Source organism: Melospiza melodia, chromosome 9 (assembly GCF_035770615.1).
Source record: "Melospiza melodia melodia isolate bMelMel2 chromosome 9, bMelMel2.pri, whole genome shotgun sequence".
NCBI classification, from domain to species: Eukaryota; Metazoa; Chordata; class Aves; order Passeriformes; family Passerellidae; genus Melospiza; species Melospiza melodia.
In genome coordinates, this window is record NC_086202.1 from 20,280,032 (window position 1) to 20,302,294 (window position 22,263).

General features: G+C 39.2%; 1 protein-coding gene across 7 annotated transcripts in view; it reads right to left on the bottom strand.

Annotated features, from left to right (window-relative positions):
• Nucleotides 1-22,263, bottom strand: part of USP54 (ubiquitin specific peptidase 54) — a 91,487-nt gene that overhangs the window by 61,206 nt on the left and 8,018 nt on the right. The window contains exon 1 of one of the 7 annotated variants that reach the window (XM_063163754.1): nt 8,737-8,804. The exons of 5 other annotated variants lie outside the window; for them this stretch is intronic. The gene's annotated coding sequence lies outside the window, so the exon portion shown is untranslated. Of the gene's footprint in view, nt 1-5,591; nt 5,611-8,736; nt 8,805-22,263 lie in introns of those variants that run through there. One more of the 7 variants, XM_063163755.1, reaches the window with a different exon arrangement.

Genomic DNA, 22,263 nt, shown 5'->3' on the forward strand with positions numbered 1-22,263 from the left:
GAAAGTCTCATTTGAAAAGCACTGCCCCCGCTGCCACCTACCAGGCAGGCAGCTCTGACAACAGAGATAAGGCCAGAGGCCCAGCCCTGCTCACTCCTCTCGGACACAGGGCCAGGCAAGGAGGGTTTTCTAAACCATTTTATAAAAGAGACCAGACTGGGGGCAGAGGAGAGGGAGATAGGGCTGCAAGGGATGACTTCATTTTACAGCAGCAGCCTGCCTGTGCAAGGCAGGGCTCCCCTCAGTGTGACAAGTGAACTGGAGAGGCTCCTGCAGACTCTGAAGTTAAATGTCAAGGATTGTTTTCTTGTAGAAGAAATTGATAACCAGGAGCAACATGTCACCATTTAACAGAAAAAAAAAAATGGAAAGGACTCAAAAGATAGATTCAGTTTTGGTCCCTCAGTTTACAGCCCTGCAGTTGCAATACAAACTTAAGAGCAGTTTTTCAAAGAACAATTATTGCAGGACACTTCCTGGAACCATCCCCAAAGCCAGTGATACAGATCACGGAAAAAAGAAATTTGTTCAGAAAAACGGCTTCCTATGCCCAAAACCTCCCATAAGCTCAGCATTAGCATTACTACACAATTATTCCCAGACACTCCTACAGTACAGCTCCAGGACTGGGCTGCCATCTGCATTCAGCATCAATTTGTTCTTCTAACACGGTCACGTTTAGAGCACAGACAGGGAGACTTACTGTACATCCAAGACCAAAATAGCTGTAGAGAAAACTTTGGTTATGTTACCAAAAAAAACCCAAAGCAATGTACACCATTGTCTTGCTGCCCCAGCACAATATACTGCTAACAGAATCAGATTGAAACATAATAATGCTTTGGACATACAAGGAATTGAAGACACTATCCCCACTGGGACCATTTACCTAACAGAAACAAACAATGCAAAAAGGAAGCATTTGGAATATAATTAAATTGGTTTGCCTTAAGAACAATTTAGTCTTGCAGGACAGAAGGGGTTGAGCCAAGTTTTAACTATGTCTTTCCATAATGATAGACTTTTGGAGGGATAAAAATAGGAGAACAAGAAAGGAAAAAATACAGCAAAAGCACAATACTCTAAGCAGTTTTACCTTTATGATGCTTCTACACAACTTTTTTTTAGGATTCAGTGTAAGCAAATTTCAAATAAAGTAATTTTTTTAAGTGCACTGACAGTGTCATAATTGTGAACAAAAACCAGTCCAATGTTCAGTAATCATGCTGGGCTCCAAACCTCCTCCACAGCTGTGCGTGGTTAAAGCAGCATGTTAAGTCTGTAGCACTCTTCCTCAAACAGCTTGTTTCAAGGAAGCCAAATCACTTAAAAACACAGTTTGCAACACCAACACAGACTTTTGCCAGGCAAAAGCAATATGCCAAATACAGAAAAAGTGACCAAGTCTTCCAGGTGTCTCACCCTATTTTTTGGATCTGCATGTTTACTCTCAAATATCTGTAGAATTTTACCAAGAGTACAGTGGCATTATTTCCACAAAACAACAACCCAAGGTTGGTAAGCACCCTTGCAGAGAAAACACTGGCGTCTACACTCCTTTAGTCCTCCTCCTTCCAAGGCACAAAGCATTTGCCTTTCCTCCTCAGACACAAAGACCTCATGCATCCCCCATGACTCCACTGACTTCCTTGATGAGGTGATGCCGGCCAATGCTCACAAAAGGGCAAAAGCATCTAAATCAGTTACATCAAGAGTTTTGTGGTACTGATATTTGCAAATTCCTATTTGCTTCTGCCTTAGTTTCCATAATTTTAGAACTCGATTTCAGCTTTTTGATAAAGTGCTTCAGGTGTCCACACATACCTGAGTAACTGCAAGGAATATGGATCCAATGGCAATTGGATCCAATTGGACATTTTCAAACACCTGTTTTGACATAATTTTGCACAGTCCCTCAGCATGTGGACAGTGGAGACTACCAGTTACCTGTCTAAACAATAACCAGTTCTTCAATACTTCAGTGCATGATGAAAACATGAAAATTATTTCTAAATGCTCTCTTGAAAGCAAGATCAGTTCTGCTTCCATCACACCTATAATTAAAACTTTCTAGAATCATACAGCAGCAAAGGACAATAGTGTTTTACTACTGAAACAAATCCCTCTGCATTTGACAGAAAATAAGAGTTCACTCTGTGCTGATGAGGGTCTGACAGTTCAAACAGCAAGCAGGGCTCCATGCCTTGAGCAGAAGCAGGGGGACAGGTCCCCAGCTGAGGAACAACAGTGCTACTGCACTCGCAAAAGAAAACTTTGCCAAACATACCAGCTAAGAATCTGACTCACTGCCACCAAACTATGACAGAATTCAGAGCAATTACCACACTTCTGCACGGAACAGGAAGAAAGGGGCGGGGGGGGGGGAATCATTTCAACTCTTCTAACATTTCATCTAAATTAGTACAGCACAGCAACCCTCAAATTGTTCTGGTCAAGTACTGCAGCCCTCAGAGAAACTGGGAGAGCAATGGTAGCAATTATACAGCCATCCACACAGCTACCTCAGCAATGAGGCAGGAAAGCCAGGCAAACTAAACCAACAGAGACAAGCCCGAAATCTCTGCCTTCCCTGCTTTTTTGCTTTGGTTCAGACATAGCAATCTGAAGCAAATGTATTTGCAAATAACCCCATCTGTTAGAAGCATGCATGCCAACAGCATACCTTCACAGCTGGCAAGACAAAGAGAGATAGCCAAGACAAACTACAAAAACATAAGTTAAAAAAACCCCTGAAGAAACAAAGTATAGATGACAGAGCTGAAACAACCATTCTCTTAAGCCTGAAGAGTTATTTTCCAAATGTCTGCAGAGTCACATGATTTTGGCTCCTTCTGCTTTTGCATATCTTTTAGCTTCCTACCTAGCAAAGGCTATGCTAGCCCTTCCCTTCACCTTCACATAATTATCCACCACAGCACTCCCACTCATCGAGCTGTAAATGTCAGCACACTTAGTACAGTTTAAATACCCTAAGTTTGTCTATATGGAGAAGTTTGTCAGGAATAAATGCTACGTGGTAAAGATGAAGTTTCTTGACTGCCAACAAAGAAGCTGGTTGCAGAAGATCCTGCCAGACTTCCACAGATCAGTTCTTACTATTCTCATCTGATGCTCTGTTCTGCAAGTGGCAGCCAGTGTAGGACCACATTACAAATTGTCTCATGAAAATAATGTAGGTTGAAAATAACCAGAAGATAAAAGTATGAAGTGGGGCTACTTTTAAAATTTCAGTTATTCAAAATACAGAGTAGTCCTGCAGTATGCACTTTTAAGTGGCATAACATAGGCCAGCAAACTGCAGAGCAGAGAAACAGTAATTACAGCAGCTTCTTTATGAGCTTTGCCACCAAAGTCAAGACACCATGCAGATGTACTAGCCACTAATTTCTAGCACAGGTAACTTACAGTATGCTTTATGATACAGCTGTGCCAAGCTGACAGCTGCTACCAGGGTGGGTCTGTTCACCATCACATGCCCCCTTCCACTCCCCTTATGCTAACACTGGTAAGTTTGCAAAATGACGTATAACAAACAGGACAGCAAAAAACAGTTGGTGAAAAACAACTCTACCAATGGAAATTTTATTTTTTCATTAGCTTTCTCACTCAAAAGCAGGAAAGTAGGCCGAGTGAACAATGCTTCTTGACAGTGGCCTGTAGTTAGATCCTCCTACCCAGCTACCAAAGCTGCCCCTCCATCTGCAGTCAGAAGGCTGAGCAGCAGTTGGGAGCACAGACGGAAGGCGCAGTTCCACTGCACTGAGGAAACAGCAGACTGTGTCACTCTGTGTACTTTCCCCAGCCTCACGCTCCCACTGCTTCCAAGAACTGCACTGAGCTGTGAGCCACTTCCAGGAGCCACTTCAGCTAAGAGCTGAACAGGGAGAGAGCAGGAGCACCCACTCCAGACCCAGCCACCTGCCCTGCCCTGTCCTTAAGCAGCCACAGTAAAGCTGCACTCCAGGAGACATCAGTTCAAAACAACTGGTGCAAATTAACCCCCTGGTTAACCTTTTCTAGCCTCCTTCATTTAAGTAAGTACATTCTTCTGGGACCCTAGTTTGAACTTGAAGAATGCATCTGCTGGACTTTTAAGAAGTCTGAAAACAGATGTTTGCCCTCTTCACTGAAAATCTCTGAGTTCAAAAAAGTTAATTCTGTGGCTAGAAAGCAGTGACCATCTATAATTTCTTTTTTGGGTATGAGGAGGGTGAAGAAGGTGGGTTAAGAAAGAGAAGCTCATGTTACCACATCAGCAATGCAATTTTCAAGAGGATGGAAAAAAACCCAAAAAATCTAACAACAGTCTTAACAAACTTCAGGGCAATGTGCTCAAACATATTGGGCAAATACATATGCTGTACTCAGCTGACCTTTTCCACATGGCAAGACAACTGTTTAAATAAGGTCTGGGGAGTGGGGAGGCACAGCAAAATCTTGCTTTTACTTCATCAACATAACCTTAGAATCAAATGGACTCATATTTAAAACAAAAATCCATTCTGTTTTGTCTTACCATCCCAGTTACTTGGTTTTTTATTAAAGTCAGGTAATCCAGAGCTATTCAAATAGCTTGTAAATTACAAGATGAACAAAAATCTTTTTTTGACTTTTCTCATACAAAAGAATAACCAAACCAAGCTGTTTTAATAGCTACCAAAAGAGAGTCAGAAATATTTTCAGAGACTACTCAGACATTGACTAATGTGAGGACAGAGCTTTTATGCCCCCACTTTCCGTCAGCCTCCCAACTGCTCATTCTCATCCTTGTGCAACCCTTCAACACAGCAACACAACCTGGTCAGGGTAAACAGCAGCCAGGTGGAAAGACAGGCCAGGGTGGTTTGAAGTCAGATCTGTTCCTCAATGTTCCCTATATAGCCTCCACAAGTATTTTCTGTGCGGAGCAACTTGGGGTGCTAGAACCAGTTAAATTAGTTTAGACTACATCTGCTCAAATAAAATCTAAACTAGTTTAAAAACAAGCTTGAGAGCATCAAAGTGGAAACAATTCCTTCATAGGTGATGTCCAGTCATTGCTATCAGGAGTACTATTGTCATAATTCCATTACAACCTTATACTTGACAAATGAATCTGGCTCATTTATAATCTTAAGAGTAAAAAGTTGGTATATACACTCAATATTTTCCCCTTAATTGATAAAAGCTATTTTATTTCTTATGTTTATGTGCTAGAAGGCAGAGTGCTCCTCATCGAAACTAGTCTTTCTTTTGGCAGATGACTCAAAAACCAAAAAATAAATACTGGGAGAAAAACAAAGTGCTAATACCCTCAGCACATTACTATGAACATATCCTGCTAGCAATTTGACTTTCTACATCTAGGAACTCTTAAGAGTGACTCAAACTAGTTTTACCTGTAGTACTAGGAAGTCTCGAAGACTACAAAAGCCAGGGTTTAAAAGTTACCAAAGACAAGCAGGAATCTAAATACCACTCTTTACCACAGAGGTAACACCACAAATACCACAAATAACTGCACTTCTTGTTTCTACTACCCTCCCAAAACCACCACAAAAATAAGAAAAGCAATTCTATTGCATACTTACTCCCAGTGACTGCCAAACACAGCGCAATGCATTTAATCCATCCTGCTTTTTGTAACTTCCACCTCAGTAAGTGGACCCAAGCCAAAGAATGTTTTATAAATACCCTATCAAAAAGAGAAGGCAAAAGGTCTTCCTGACTGCAAGTAAGACACCAGGTTATAGATGCCTGTTAATCACGCAAAGCACTAAATTAAATTTCTTGGTCAAAGCATGAGCACATTCTTTGAGTGACTGTGATGCCATGCTGTGTTGAAAGCCAAAGACAAGTCACCTGTCACCTCTGCAGCTGGGAAAGACACACATACACAGAGTTTTATGCCTTAAGAGGCATGGTACAAAATCATTTCCTGTGGTTTAAATATGATCACACGTTATTGAGGAATTCATTTATAGTTTGATTAAGTCAGGAATCAGGAAACAACTTTTCCTACATAAAGCACACATATGGCACAGAACCAGCATAACTGGAGTGATAAATCTGTACCCCTTTTTCCTACACTAGTCAAGAACTTACATCATTTTGTGACCCTAAATTACAGCACACAACCTGTAAACCTTGAATCTTAGCAACGCTCTGGTACTTGACAAAAGGCTTGCAAAGAGTCTTGAGAAAGGAAATTGTGCAAGTTGGTTTGACATGCCTGCATCAAATAAAACCAGTGCTTTTCAGCCTCTTATCTGACATAAAAAGGAGATGACAGGTTGAAGGTGTAAGATTCACTTTGGAAAATAACTTGCATCATTGTGAAACCCAAATGAAAGTAAGCTTGGCTGTTTGACTTTACTTTCGTACCACTTAATTTAACAGAAAAAACAAGATCACAAAGCCATAGTAATAGAGAAGGTTATGAGACTCATAAAATATTCTCTTCCACAATTCCACATTCTGCATTAATTATTTTCTGTTTTGTTTTATTTTTGTCCTATGACTGAACCTTGGCAGCCTGATATGCAGTCAGGATGTACATATATAGCATGGAACTCCCAAGAGCATTTAAATCCATGCCACAATACTGAAGAGCTGAAAATAAAAGTCAGTGCCATACATGATTCCAGGAATCCTCCCAATCACAATGGAGGAATTAGTATCTTAAACAAACTTTTATTTGCAATTCATAAAACTAAGTCTTCTATGAAAATGTGTCATTAGAGAGAAGAGGGGAAGTAACAACAATTCTTGAATCGGCTTTCTTTTCATCGTGAAATATTTTCTAATAATTTCATTAGAACAGCCATTATTCCTTAAAATTTTATGGACCTACAAAAGCTGTTGCAGATACATTTCAGTGACTTTTTCAACAATATACACAATCACATCTTATGATGACTATTGTTTATTTCACAGCCAGTGAAATTAAACTGGCTTAAGATGCTAAATATGAACAAGAAGGGGAAGAAACAAGTGATGACATCCAGTAAGCCACTTGCCAAAAATCTATGGAAAGTCACATCTGTCACAGTAATAGGTGCTGTAATGAAAAAATATACTTAAAAGTTAAAGAGATTTTGAGGTAGAAAAGTAATTGACTGGATTTCACCCTGTGGACTAATCCTGCTATGCCCTGGATTACCTACTTGTTCACCTTAGCCTGGTGTCCCATGGCTGGAACGTCTCCCTGGACTACAAACCTGCTTCTGACACAACACCCATACTGTCTGCATAAACATGGGAGACAAAAAAAGAAAAATGAGTAGTAAACACTAGCAAAATGTGTCATTCACTCCCTTTCCCCTCCCCGAGGTGTAAGGCACAAGTATACATTAACAAGATACAAAGCAAGTATACATGAACAGACCTAAAGACTCCACTGGTCTTAAAAGATGCCAGATTAACATATCCATCCCTTTAAACAGCCCACTGTTAATATGTCACTTGGGATGATGCATTTTCCAGGACAAAGGCTGTTGGGGCTGATCTATCTATGCAGGATGCCCTCTACAAAGACCAATACAGAATACCAAGTAGTATATAAACATCAGCAGCTAAATTTAGAGAGCAAAAACATCACCCATTGAATACTGATTAGACTGAAATGCTATCAAGACAATAGAAAAAAGAAACCTGCAGAATGATGGCTTCAGAGGTGTGCATTCAAAAGCAAAAATAGCACATCTCTGAGCATATACATACATCCATACAAGTATTTTTGTTTATTTAAACAAAGACCTACTCCAGAACCCTGCTCTGCAAGATTAGAAGAGACTAAATCGACTTTGGAATCTAATGCAAAAAAATTAGATGTGATAGACATGGGCATTTCCAAATCAGGACTTCAAAGGAAACTTAGCCTACATTTTTAGCATGACAATGCCCAAGAGACTTTTCTCTAGTCTTAAGAACCAAGGCTGCTAAAGCCATGTTTTACTTGGTCATATCCTTCTGCCACCCAGAAAATTACAGAGGTCCTCCTGCCAACTTTATCTTCACATGATGATTTCCCTGAGCAGGGATTTTTTTTTTATTTTTTCTGCCAATTTTAACTTATCTGGTGAAAAGTGAACCTATTAGCCAGAAATCAGAACTACAAATATAGAAGTCTGTTTATCATGAAGATTAAATGAATGTTCAAAGAGAGATTTCAATGCCTCCTCTCACCTTACAAAGAAAAACAAAAACCCAACCAATAAAAAATACAAAAACAAAAGCCCCCAAAAAAGCTACAAGCAATCCCTTGCCTTTCTTCTCCAGAACCAGCAAACACAATTCCTGTGCATACAAATATTTAGGCGGTGTAAATTCCACATGGGCTTCCACATTTCCACCTAGCTGGCAAAAGGTCTAGTCTCTTTTCCATACAGGGGGGATATAACCTTCCATTGCAAGGGAGGAAGACATCTGACATCCCTCCTCTAGTCCAAACCTTAGCGTTGGGATTTGCCTTAGTTTAGCCAAGCATAAAGAGTCAAATTTCGCGCAGCACTTTCTATCAAGGACAGTAGGTACACAGCACAATTCATCGTCATGTAAAACACAATCAACTGAGGCACTGCCTGCTGTTCACTTACTACCTAAGCAACAGTTTCAACAAGTAAACACAAATAAAACATACAACATGATGGATGGCCGTATCACAGAAAAAAACCCCAAGACACCAATTAAGTTTGCAAAGGATTAAGCACGCTGCACACAGCACATTTTTCCCACCTAGCCTGCTGCAGGAGAAAACCTCTCACGTGCTCACAGGGCGGGCGGGCGGGCAGCGCCACCCGGACCGGACCGGACCGGGCCGGCCCCTGCTGCTGCTGCTGCGGCCCCGCTGCCGCCGCCCCGGCCCGCGCGGCCCCGCGCGCTCTCCGCCGCCCCACGCACGTGCGCAGCCGCCGCCGCCCCGTCCCGCGGCGCGGGCAGCGCGAGCGGGAGCCGCGGCCCCGCCCCATGACGTCATCGCTCCGGCCGCGCACCTGATCCCCGGCAGGTCGCGCCTTAAAGGGGCCGCTGCGCCTCAGCCCCGCGGGGAGGGCCGGCAGCAGCCACGGCCGCGCTCCGGTAACAGCCCGCTTCCCCCGCGGGGCACGCCGGGCCGCCCCACGGCTTCCAGCGCCTCTCCGCCACCTCCCGGCACCGCAGACACCACGCAGCCGCGCCCTGCCCCTCGCACGCCCGCAGCCCTCCTCCCCGGAAAGAACTCCCCAGGGTGCCGAGTATGGAAATCATCTGGGCGAGCAAACCGCTCACCTGGTGGATTTTAGCAACACGCATCAAATCCTTTCCCGTTCTTTCCACAGCTCTTTTAAGAGGCGGCCGTGGCCATAGTAGGATGTGCTGTGCCTCTCTGATTCTTCCTATCCAAGAATCCAAATAGCTACAGTTGCTAAGAACTTGAGGCCACAGCTTTCCTCTTTTACCCCAGAACCACAATACCAGCCTGCCCATCGGTAAAAGCACAGCTTGACCATTCCCAGCACCATGTTCAGAATCAGACACAGAACGAGAACTGCTGTATTTCTGCCAGAAGAAACCAGCTGATGTAACATGGTACAAAACTGATAACCACTTAGTTTGTTTCATCAACAAACAAGACGCTCAAAATGCAATTGGGGCAAATCAAACTTATCACTATGCTCTTCCCTAATCAAAATCAATTGTCCTCTTACCCTGCTCAGTGATCCTCTGTACTAAGGAAATTTGCTGGAGGACAAAAGACCTTTAAATCAGTATCTGCATCACTTCAACTCAAGACAGACAAATAACATGAAATGGGGAAGAGAGGATAATGAAATGGAAGATACAAATACTAAAAGTTCCTATTCAAAACCCAAATTTGAACAGAAACATGGCAGCTTCTATACTGTCATCCTTCTTATTTCTATCTACCCACATCTATTTATATCCTATTTATATCTAATCCATACAGAAAAATACTATTCTTACACAGCCAGACATGAAAATATTTCACTGTCACCTAAACCCCAAGGAGGTTGCTGGGAATCTCAAGGTGCAGTCACATTTTGAATTCTCTCACTGCTGTTATCAACCACCAGTCTAGACAGACTAGCAGGATTAACCATCATGTCTTCCAACTTTCAGGGCAACTTCATGCAAATGAATTCATCTCTGTCTGCTCCAATTCCTCATCTGTAAAATGGACAAATGACACTATCCTAATTCTCACACATGCTCCAAGGGATAGTTCCTCCTTGTAGATATCAAAGATGAAGTAAAAATAGAGCACAGTGTCACTCATCCTCCAACTACTATCAAAAAGCTTTTATTTAACCTTCTACAGCTGTTTCTAAATAATTATTTGACTCTGCAAAATTTCCCTTTTTTCTTTGTTTCTGTGTGTGGGTTCCATCATCAATTACACCAGCACTCATCAAAAACTGTGTTGGTCATTGGAAGTGCAGCATTCAGAGAAGAGGAGAGACAATTCTGCTGTGCATATGGGAACAGGCTTAATTGTACTGCAACAAAATATATTATAACCTCAGTCATAAGCTTTTGCTTCTTGCTTTGTTAATAAGGAGATACCGTAAATATATACATAATCTGATACTTCAATTCCATTCAACTCTTGCTTTCCCTTAAAGAGACTACGGCTCGCCCCTCCAATGACATTTGCAGGCACCCAGATGTCCAAAAATATTTTCTTTATGTTTAGACCCCTTTCTTTCCCCCACCCCCATTTCCCTGAGTACTCATAAAATCTGTGTTTCAGCTTTAGTGAGCTTAGTTGCCTAAGATTACTATACTAAATAATCCGGACTATTTTCCAGAAAATGATGAATGTGATACGGCATGTTTTCTAAAATAGAATTTCACTTTCATACTAATCTCAGATTGCATGTGGACAGAAGTTATACAATCTTATTTTATTTAGGTACTTAAAAAAAAAGTAAATGCTTAATGCTTCTAGAACTAAGGCACCTCATCCCCTGCACTCCCTAGGCTATTATTTAAATGTGAAAATTTTTTGCTTTTTTATCTTTCATTCTAAGGTGAGAAAGTGTGTGGAACAATCAAAACAGTTACACCACACTGCAATTAAAAAACTCTACTTATTGTCAAAAGCTAGGCCTCCAGTTCATTAGTGCTAGTTTCAGTTCAGCACCTCGTTTGCTAAAATTTTAGTGGCAAACACGTAGTGGCATTTTATTTTAAAGTATATTTGGAACAGATTTAATTCTTGATAACAATAAATGTGGAATTTAAATACACTCAAATACACTTTTCCCTAAATAAAAGTAGTTTTAATCACTTTAAAATGTCACATTAAAAAATAATCCCTTGTTTGATTGTTATCCATCCTGTTTGGTGTCTGTTTGATCACTGAGCTCCCACCCTTAGAGAGATGGAGCCTGGAAGTCAGCTCTTCACAGCTGACAGATCGACTATTGTCTGCGACATGTTTGCAGTGCTATTGCTTACCCAGACTATTGTGTTGCCTTCCTGTTGCCTTCCTCCAGAACTATTAAATTAAACCAACATATTTACACATATTACCATCCAACACAGCTATCCCACTCACAGTGTTGAATAAGCAAGACTTAGTTGAAAAAATAAAATTGCAGTTCAGTTCTGTCTTGCACAGTGAAATCATGACAAAATCACTTCTGGACATTATTTTTTGTATGGAACATAAAATAAACATTGGATTTTTGCCCACATTTCAGTAGCTTATATAAAATCAGTGTACTTTTAGACCTCTAAATAAATTGATGTCACTTAGGACCATTTAGCTACTAAGTTTCTAATGTAACACGAATTTCATTTACTTCTGTTGCAACAAGATAATTCAAATCCACTTCACAGTGAAAGGAGCTGCAGCTGTCTCACTAAATTTCAAGTCTGAGTTGTAATTCTGCTACAGAGTCTTCATAACACCACACTTTATGCTTATAAATAAAGCCTCTATTATGCTTTTTAATGTTATCCTACAAAGTGACACAGAAATACTAGGCACTATAACATCCATTATCCTTATCCAGCATTCCACAATGAGCAGCATTCTTCCTCCACCAAATAAAGCAAAGCAAATATAATTTTTGTTGGCCCAAAGTTAATTATCTTCATTAAGCCAAGCACAGAAAGTACGACATGATGCAACATAAACAGTAGGTAAGACAGGTCTGTGCTTCCTCAGTAGATTTGCAAATGCAGCTAAACAAGGAACTCCAGTTCCAGAAACCTACATTATTTAAGGCATGCACATTCCAAGTCTAAGAAAAAATAAAGCCATGAGTTTTCTGATCTACTATGGCTTTTAAAAACAATAGATAAGACACAACATGAAATTATCCATTGATAAGCAGCCGTTTGCTACTGTAAATTTCATTCCAACCATGCAAGGGAAAAGCAGCTGTAGTGCCCTAACCTCGGGCACTGGCATCAGCTCAGCTCCCAGCTCAGCAGCATCACAGCACTCCCAAACCCCAGGCCTTCTTAAGTGCATCATTTGAATCACACCAAATGCTGGTTTGGCCTCCTACACCCAGTACTTAGAGCTGGTTGATGAGGCTGCAACATCCTGCAAGTTCCATACTACAGCATCTCTTTATTACACATTCCTCCTACGTAGCAGTCTTACCCTCCAGTTCCAGTGGCAGATGCTATTGGCATTCTCTCTGAGGCTTAGTATTTGGGGCATATTTTTCAAAGATTATTTTATCACTGAGTCTTCATGGACAATAACTGTCTTACTTTGCCTTCCCCTACAGTAAGGGTCCTCCTATTTATTCCTAGTATCGATATCACCTACTAGATTCATACAACTAACTCTACATTTTCTACTTTAAAGCAAGAGTTTCTGGCTCTGTTGGTTAAAAATAATACCATTAAAATGTGGCCAGAGCTTGAAAAAGCACCAACCTGTGAGTTTTCCACATAGATTTGTCTGGAAATTTGAAAGCTTATTATCAATATTTAAATAATCAATGTCAACAGTAATTTTTCCTGCAGACAATATGAACACAAACTTAGGAAAGCAAGATATGTGATGCAGTAAAAATAATAGAATTTACAGCACTTAGCCCAAATTCTCTATGTGATGGAGAAGCAAAATTGTAGCAGAGGAGAGAGAGAAGAGTTCAAAAGATCCCCTCCAAACCAAAACAAATATTTTCAAGTCACCCTGATCCTTTCTGTAACATGCAAAAACCTCCACCTCTTAAAAGCTCCAGTGTCTCCCTGCAGGATGCTGAACTCCTAATGCTTCCATACCAGACTGTGTGTAAAATCTGCCCATGGGAGAAAGGAAGGGAAATAGTAGGCATTGAATGGAGCTTTAATAAGTTATTAGAGATAAGGAATACTGAAATGCTGGTATTTCCTTCACATTTACTTTAATAAGAAGCTCCATTAAAAACTGCTTGGAGCTGTGACAAATTCCATTCTCAGGCGCAAAATTCAGGTTTGGCTGGCTACACTGTACACAGGCTGTTGGCTTTGACTCACAAAACCTCTCTGAGCAAACAGAAACTAAAAATGCTAAGTAAGGTAATTTCCAACTGCGATGATTAAAGACACATATTCCAGGGTAGAACAATGCAAATACAGACTCAAAGTATACTAACAACATATGTTACACCCCCAGGTAACTGAAGCTGTATTCATTTCTTAGTGGAGAAACAGACAATGGAAACTGAGAAAGATTTTATAAACAAAACAATCACCAACAGTACACTCCTTGTTTTCATAGCCTAATAATACATCCAGTACCCAGAGTGCTGGAGAAACAACTGAAGTCATTATGAAAATGAGAAAGAAATAAAAGTTAACTACTGAGAGGCTTGTTAAGGGCCCTTGAAAAGGAAAAAAGAGCTGAAAATGTTGTGTAGTACAACTCTTACTTGCATAGTGAGATAGCAACAAAAAAACGATGAGGCTACTGAGTTAGAGGCTGTTAGAATTCAAAGGACTGGCAATATGGAGACTGATTGCATCACAATTTTGTCAAGTGGATACTGTCACAGGGTAAATTGTCTCCATGTACAAAGTGTTAATTTTTTACTCAGTAACATTCCAAAAAGCTATATGTACTGTTCATCAATCTTAAAATAATGATGTTGTTCAAAAAAACAGCTAAATAGAATTCTTGAGGAGAAAGAACAGTCAGCTATCTCAGCAACCAGTCCTTTGTTCATGAGAGACCTAAGCTACGGTTTTTGTAACATTTCAAGATTGCTCATCTTTCCTTTTTTCTCATAGATGGGCTTTATACCAAACAACTTCCTACCTTCCTGAAATTGCCTACCACATACACACAAAATTATTCCTTCTAGTTCTCTTTTTGGCGCTTGCACACTCACTCCTCTCCCCAGTTCCAATTATTTCAGTCTTTCCAATTAGGCCTCATTTTCTAGACCTCAAATTATTTGATTACTCTTCTCCCAAACTCTGCTCAGGTGAACTCTATTTCCTTAGGGCATATGCCCTTGGGAGATGCAACACTTCAAGAGAGGACTTACCCATGGATTAAAAAAAAAAAAAAAAAAGATTGTTCTGTATCTTTTTATCCCTCCTGGTATAACATTTGACCTTTTACATCAGAAATTCTGGAGAATTATAATCTAACTACTTGTTCCCTACAGTCTAATTGTGTATTCATGATTTCTGTTAAGTGTAGAACTTCAATCTGTCACTATTTATCTCCTTAGATTTTTTTAAATTTCTCAAAATAATGTGGTGCTCAGAAAATTGTGTCATATATATATATATTCCCTCCAAGTTCTAGGGGCATTTTCAGTGAATCAATTTTGTAAGCACATTCTCTATTCTATCATCAAGGTCATTAACAAGAAGATTGAAATGAAGCAGAATGAGTACAGACCCAACAGACCGTGGCAGATCCGCATTCAATAGAACCATTTCATTCTGACAGACGATCATTAGTAACCACCTACCATGCACAGTCATCCACCAAGTCCTGCTCCTACTCTACAAGAGTTTCTTTCAGGTCACATTTCTTCCCTTGTTTGCAATATTATAGCAAGAAACACTGCCAGAGAACTCACTAACATGAAAAATACTAACAGTCACACTTTTCCTGTCAATCTGCTGGCCTTATTGTCACGTTACAGAAGAAACTGTAGGGACTGTTAAGACTGGCAGGACTACTTACTCTTCCTAAATTCATCATACTTGTGCCTCACGTTCCCGTTGTCTCCCTGAGGCTTATGCTTTCTGCAAGAATTTGTTCAAAATGTGGAAGACAGGATACAGGAAATTATAGACCTTTCCTCTCTTTACCCACCCTCTTTGCATTTTCAAGTCTTAAAGCATCTCAAAGGGCAGCCAGCTCTACTGAGATAGCTTGCATCACTTTTTTTTTCCTTAACCAAAGGACGCATGCCATCAGGATCCAACCTAATAAATAACCTACCCCAGTAGGTTTTGCATACTAAAAAATATGTGTTTTACTTTCTCCTTGTGCTAACTGCTGCTCATTTATACTCCTCTTAAGAGTATTTTCATAGTTCTTACTTCTAGTCCATCTCACAAAACGGTGCTGCCTACGAAGAGCCGCGGTTCTGTGGCTGCCGGGAGGGCGCTGCGGTGAGTGCAGCTCGGAGGGCAGCGATGCTCCAGGGCTGCCCCAGGCCCTGCAGCCCCGGCAAGGTCAGGACAGGGCCCTGCAGAAGGAAGGGACACTTCCCACTGGGGTGGCCACCCCGAGGGCAATGCCAACACAGCAGAGCCGCCCTGAGACAGGAACAGAACCAGAGCTCTGCAATCCACTTAGCAATCACACCAGCAAGGGAGAACAATTACCAGATCGTTTGCAGCATATTAGCGTCGTTTCTGTGTCCATTATGAAATCTGTCTCTACAGCCAGCCGGGCAGACGGAGCTGGCTTGGATGGGACACACACACAGTACTTTGTTCACAAAATTCATGCATATACACTGAAAAAGGGATTGCAGATTAAAAAACCACAAAACAGGATTAAGCCTGACACAAATGATCCTGCAGATACGATGGCTCTCACAGTGTTGATAGCACACAAACTCAACAACCCTTTTGTACATTCCAACATTGTTGTACTATTACTTTCAAAAGGTTAGTAACTTGCTGTCCTTGCCCAAAATTAAACTTCATAATAATACCCTTACTTTAGTACATGTATATGCGGCATGTACTATATTAATGTAAATATTTGGTTACATTATTTTAACATAGTAACAAAGAACAGGAAGAAAGAAGTTTAAAATACATGAGTTAAAGATAACTAATTCCTATGTTCTCTTAAGCATATTGTAGGTTATTCACCATGCACCCAAATTGTTTATTTCCTTTTCACAAGAATTATACAATGGTTACATAAAACTGAAAAACTGCTCATTATCTTTCGTGTACAGTAAGCATACTCATAGCCTTCTGGCCCTTCCCTTCATTGAAGTTTAATCTTCCCAAAAATATCAGAGACTAAAAGTAAGATAGTGTAATACAATTGTAAAATAATAGAAATACTTAGGATGCAAAAGTATCTACAAAACTAATTAGTTCCCCTATGATTATCCGAAATTAATCTGACACATTGTATAATTTTATGGCAATACTTTATAAAACAGCAGAGCAAAATCTAACAAGTTTAACATTAGAAGAAAAATAATAAAAATACTATTTGTGTAGGTGAATGTAGCAAATGAATGCTTAGCTGTTGGGAAGTATCTGACTTTATTTCATTAAGAGTGCAAAAACAAATGTTTTTGAAGGGGAAAAAATACCTGACATACCTGCTTTATCCCTGACAGAAGGAAAAGGCTAAAACACTGATTTATCATGACTTAACAAGATACTGACCACCATCTGAACTGCATTAACCAACTAATGCATTTCTAGTCCAATTACCCTGAGAAGCAAAACAACTTAGTATAAACCACTAGTGAATTAACCATATATATTCTCAGTGAAATCTCAGACAACATAACAAAAGAAAACTTACACTGAAACTGGTCAGTCACTATTTTACATCTTATTACATTTTTTCCTGATGAGATAAAGTAATTTACAAGGACAAATATTCAGATTTCAACTGGTGGGATTTTGGAGAAGGATTTTGTTTGTTTGCTTATTTGCTTTTTTGCTATAGGCACACTAAAGGGTTAATGTTTGGAAGGTAGTAAAAATACTACAAATTATATTAATCTTGAACACTAATATTAATCACTAATCACAACTAAATCACCAATGAGATAACAATTTGAAGTGGGCTGGCATTCAGTATATTTTGGAACAGATATTACATACTAACTGTTTGATTTTTCTTTTACATGAAGTAGATTGATTACTAGTTCCCATAACAATTATTTCAACTCAGAGTTCAAGAACTTAATGTCTTTAGGAAAATTTTCATAATAAGAGGCACATCTCCTTGCAGACTTTTACTACTGCCTCATATATGTGACAGCTATTGACAGGAAGAAAAAATCACATTGATGCAGCCTCCTAATATTACCTTTAAACTTGGAAAGAAGTAAGAACTCTCTCCCTATTTAGTTCACTGTCTGATACATGATAGTATGTGAATATAACACATCTGCTCTATTCACATTCACACTGGAATTCAATACAAACACATATTTAGTTTGAAAATTCATTTAACATAATTTGAACAGTTAGTACAGTCTGTATTTACAATGCTTATTTATGGTTAGTTTTAGCTGCAAGCTCTGTTGCATCCTTTCTATATGGTCAGGACCCATAACAAGAAATAATTACTGCTGATTATTTACTGCTGATTACTGTCCAGAGAAAGCCTGTTCTGTGAAGGTGATCTCTGTAATGAAATCCAATTTTTGTCTCTTGTGTATAGATATGTACATGTACAAGTTACACTAGCAAAAACGTTTGCTAACTCAAAAGATTTTATTGTAATGTTTAATTATGCTACTTCACATATCCTCCAAGAATTTCCACCCCAGTAGAATGTAACAGATTTTAGAACTATTTCTGTAAGAAGACAGACAGTTCAAGATCTGGTTCCTCTTCTCACTGAACTGGGAATGTGACAGCACTGGAACAGCCAGAACACCCAAATTTTATTCTGAGTTCTACACTAACATCTTCTGACAAGCCAAGCCTCTGTGCCCATCAATTCTGGCTACTTCTGATACGATGCCAAAGTTAATTTTGTTGAAATATCTGCATTGAAAGACTCCAAACAGAATTCCAGTAAAAAAGAAAAGCTAAAAAACATGTCCAGAACTGAGTTTTTCAAATTAATTTGAATTTTCAAACAGTAAAAAGAATTCTGCCTGCTTATGTAGCAAAGACAAGAAATAAATCTTCAACCCCTTGCTTGTTTGTGGACATCCCTCACAAGCAGCAAAGGAGTGGTGCCATAAAAAGCAGCTGATCCTGACTACAACACATGCATCACCATGCCTGGGTAACAGCTATGTACAATCTGACAGGGAAGGCTGGAATGGATGCTGATGCAATAAGCACTGAGTAGAAACTAATGCAGGCCTGGTTCTCGTTCCTCTGAAATGTTAACTGTCATCATCTTTTCCACAGTACCAGCCCACCAACAGTTACTATTTGAATGAATAAGCTAAACCTAAAGACAGCACTGAAGCAAAAGAAATTGTGCATACTCCTTTCCTAAGTATTTACCAGTCCACCGACCTCCTCTCCTTTGTATATGCTTCCCCTATGATAGATGAACAGCTTTGCAACTTAAAAACTGGTTGCAAAACCCGCAATGAGCAAACTCGGTATTAAGGCTCACAAATGTCTGAAATCAAAACACCTGACTCAAGTTCTTCTGAATTTTCCTATTCTAATGCTCCTTATTGCAAAGGATACAGAAGAGCTGAGTAAGCAAGTGATGTCACTGCACTTTACAAAAGAGGTAGAAATTGCATAAAGTGTAAAGATGCAATGCACATCAATTTATTTCTCGATTACTCACACAATAGATATTGTTGCTTTTTGTTATTATATCTTGCAAATTTACACCATTTTAAACAGGCATTCTAATACTTTGCCTAGCAGTTCTACTTGATTATCTACTAGGCAGAATTATATTTCTAATTAAAACATAACTAAACATGCAATGAAGTGACATATAAAATTTATGTCATTCATAACACAAAGCTTTTAGTGTTGGTATTCTGGCTGTATCCCGAAATCCAAAAGTACCAGTAAACATATCTTCCTGTTATACTGTTCAATAGGAATAAAAAGCTTACAAGGCTGAAATTAAAACAATCTAAGAAAGCAGGACTGATTCCAGTTGTAAATACATCTGTAATTCCAGTATGGGTTGCTGCCTAAGGCAGCAACAGCCACTGAAATCACAACAATTCCCTCCTGGTAGAAACTTCTGTCTGCAAGAAAGAGGCTGCTCTAGTTGTGGAAGCAGAATGGACATCATAAAAGAGGAGACAATCCTGCTATACATTATCTTAGTCTAAATTCCAAATAATTTTGGCAGTGCCAGCATGCATTTAAAAAAATCTTAGTGCAACAGAGGAAAAGTTTCTCTAACAACCCTTTTAAAGAATCTCCAAAACAATTCTGCCCTGAAAATACATGAAGTATTTCCTCCAGCACAGGTTTCTTTATAAAAATGTCAAATGGATTTTTGGCCGTGATAATTTTCCTACTTCAACTTTCAATTTTCAAAACCATGATTTCAAAGATCTCAATCTGCAAATGGAATATGTTATGACATTAAGTCCATGAAAGTTTAAAGGAAGGCACTGGATTTGGCTTTGCATTTCCCAAAGAACATGGAGATGATAGGCAAACACACACACACATGCTTCACCCTCTGTCCCCAAATTCAGAAACCAAAACATTTAAGTGAATGCCTTTGAGGCAAAGAACATTATTTTCTTGCTCTAAAGTCAGCTGGATAATTATACCCTGCAAGTAGTGCTAAACACTTGAAGGAACTACTAAGTAATTAGACTTTGCAGGTCTGCCATTTATTTTGTAAAGCCCAAACAGGAGAAAAAAGGTGACACAAACACCTGTTCGGCAATTAGCTCTTTTGGGAAGTTCTGACTAACATGAAAAGTTACAAGTGTCCAAAGTTACAAGTGTTTCAAAAGCCAGAATTCCAGTGATTGGCTTTGTCTAGACTTATCTATGTAGTGTTACATTAATATTATTAAGTTTCTCTCAGATCAATAATAAAATCCTTTGTGAAAGCTGATTGGTAGACCACAAAAAAGACCTACATACCAGCTACTGTTGCAAACACACTTTTTGTTCAAGGAGTGATCATTGTGCTACCTTTTCTATTTCTTCTGAGGAGGTAAACTGCTTATGAGAGGAAGAGTTAAGGACAGCATTATCAAGGACAGCACTAGTAATTAAGAGTCTTCATGCTGTCCTGAGTTAGGGCACCCAGGGATAATAACATAAAAATGTTGGCCTTCATTAAAAGAGACTGAGGGTTTATTAAATTCAAGAATTTTTCCACAACCTCTTTAGAGCAGCCCAGAGTTGGCCTTCACTATTTCTTGACGGATTCAAAATCATGATCACTGCTTCTCATTTATGTGGAATATTATCAGTCGATGGAAAATTCCTTTGGTAAGCAGCCAAGGCAACTTCTCCCCACCCTGACAAAGAAAAAATAAACATATTTTAAAACCCACACAAACCAAACCGGTTGATATTAATAAAAAGGGGGAGAATTGAAGGTCCTTTGTTTCATTTGACACCGTTTTCCTCTATATTCAGTAGCTGTTTGGATTTTTATTTTTTAAGAAAAAAAGAATGTTGCAGGAATTAAAACTGCATGACTACAAACCTAAATAATGGGAGTGGGCAGAGGAAGAAAAATTCAAACACTAATTTATGTGCTAAAATTCTATTTATTGCCTATAGTCATCATGTGGGAGGACAGATATCGGATCATTATTAGGGAAAGTAAGGGGAAAGATATTTTTTAACTGTTTTTCAGTTTGTACCACCTGTGTACAGTCCAAAACAAGCAGCTAGATCTCCCTTTGGCATTCACACCAGAAAGCATTGCCATCACCTCTTTCTGTGGAAGTGATCTGGCAAAGCAGACTGGCAATGCAGAACATCCCATGCAGTGCCAGCAGCTCTGCTGGGGCAGGCAGGCCCTCAACCTGGAGATCTCCTTAAAAACATGCACATGAAAATCAACTATTTGATCCTCATCCCACACCAAAAGATAACACTAGAATCAAAAGTGGGCATTTAAAACAAAAGTGACCTGATCAAAGTCTAGGACCAGTTTTATGAAAAAAAATATTACTATTAGACAGAGAAATAAGACTTCTTCCTCCCTGTTGTAACTTAAATCAGGTATTAACCTCTTCATAAAATGCTATTAGTTATACTCATAGGCACAAATTATCAATGTGTCTATATTTTTTCCTATCTTATGACAACTCCAACTCTGAAGACAAAAGGATTTTTCATAGTCTCAAAAAAAATCTCCCAAAGAGATTAGTTTTTAAACCTAAATACATCTTTCCTGTCTTATCAAAGAATCAAAAGTAACTGACAATGTTATTCTTGAAAAACATTTATGCAGTTCAGTCTGCTCAACAGCTGACAGCAATTTAACAAAATTTCTTTTTGGCCTTCTTCTTTGTTTAGATCAGTAACAAAAGGAAAAAAAAAAAAAAAGGAAACCAAACACATTTAGTCATTTAGTTGCAGCAACTATCTCAGCAACAGGCACATTATACAATGCCTCAGTGACTTTCTTCTTAGGAACCCTACTAAACTCTTCTGAAATTCTGTCTGTTTTATTAGAAGAAAAAATGTGCTGGCTCTCTTGCTCTAATTCTTCTTGCCTGCATAATATCCAAGTTACACTATGTCCTACTCACAATTAGAACTTGTTCTGAATATTATATAATGTCTGAGAACCATCTATTTCTTGTACAAAAATTAATGTTTGTTTAGTCAAGGTCCTGCATAATTTATTAAAATTTAGAACAAAGAATTTCATCGTTTGGTTAAGTCCTCTTAGGAAAATGGCTTAATCTAGACTACATCTTCACAGAAATATTCTTTAAGGCAGGAGTTAATCTGAACACAGCCACAGCTGCTTATCAAGACAGTTGGACAGCAATTTGCTGCACTCCCTTTCCCCCTGAGCTGGTGCCTCAAATTCTCCAGTCTCATGTGATGCCATTCTTACCAAAGGAATTTACTGAACACTCCAAATGAACAGCTCACACAATTAGGAAGAAAGAATGCTGAAAATGAGTGTGATCAACAAGTACATCAGAG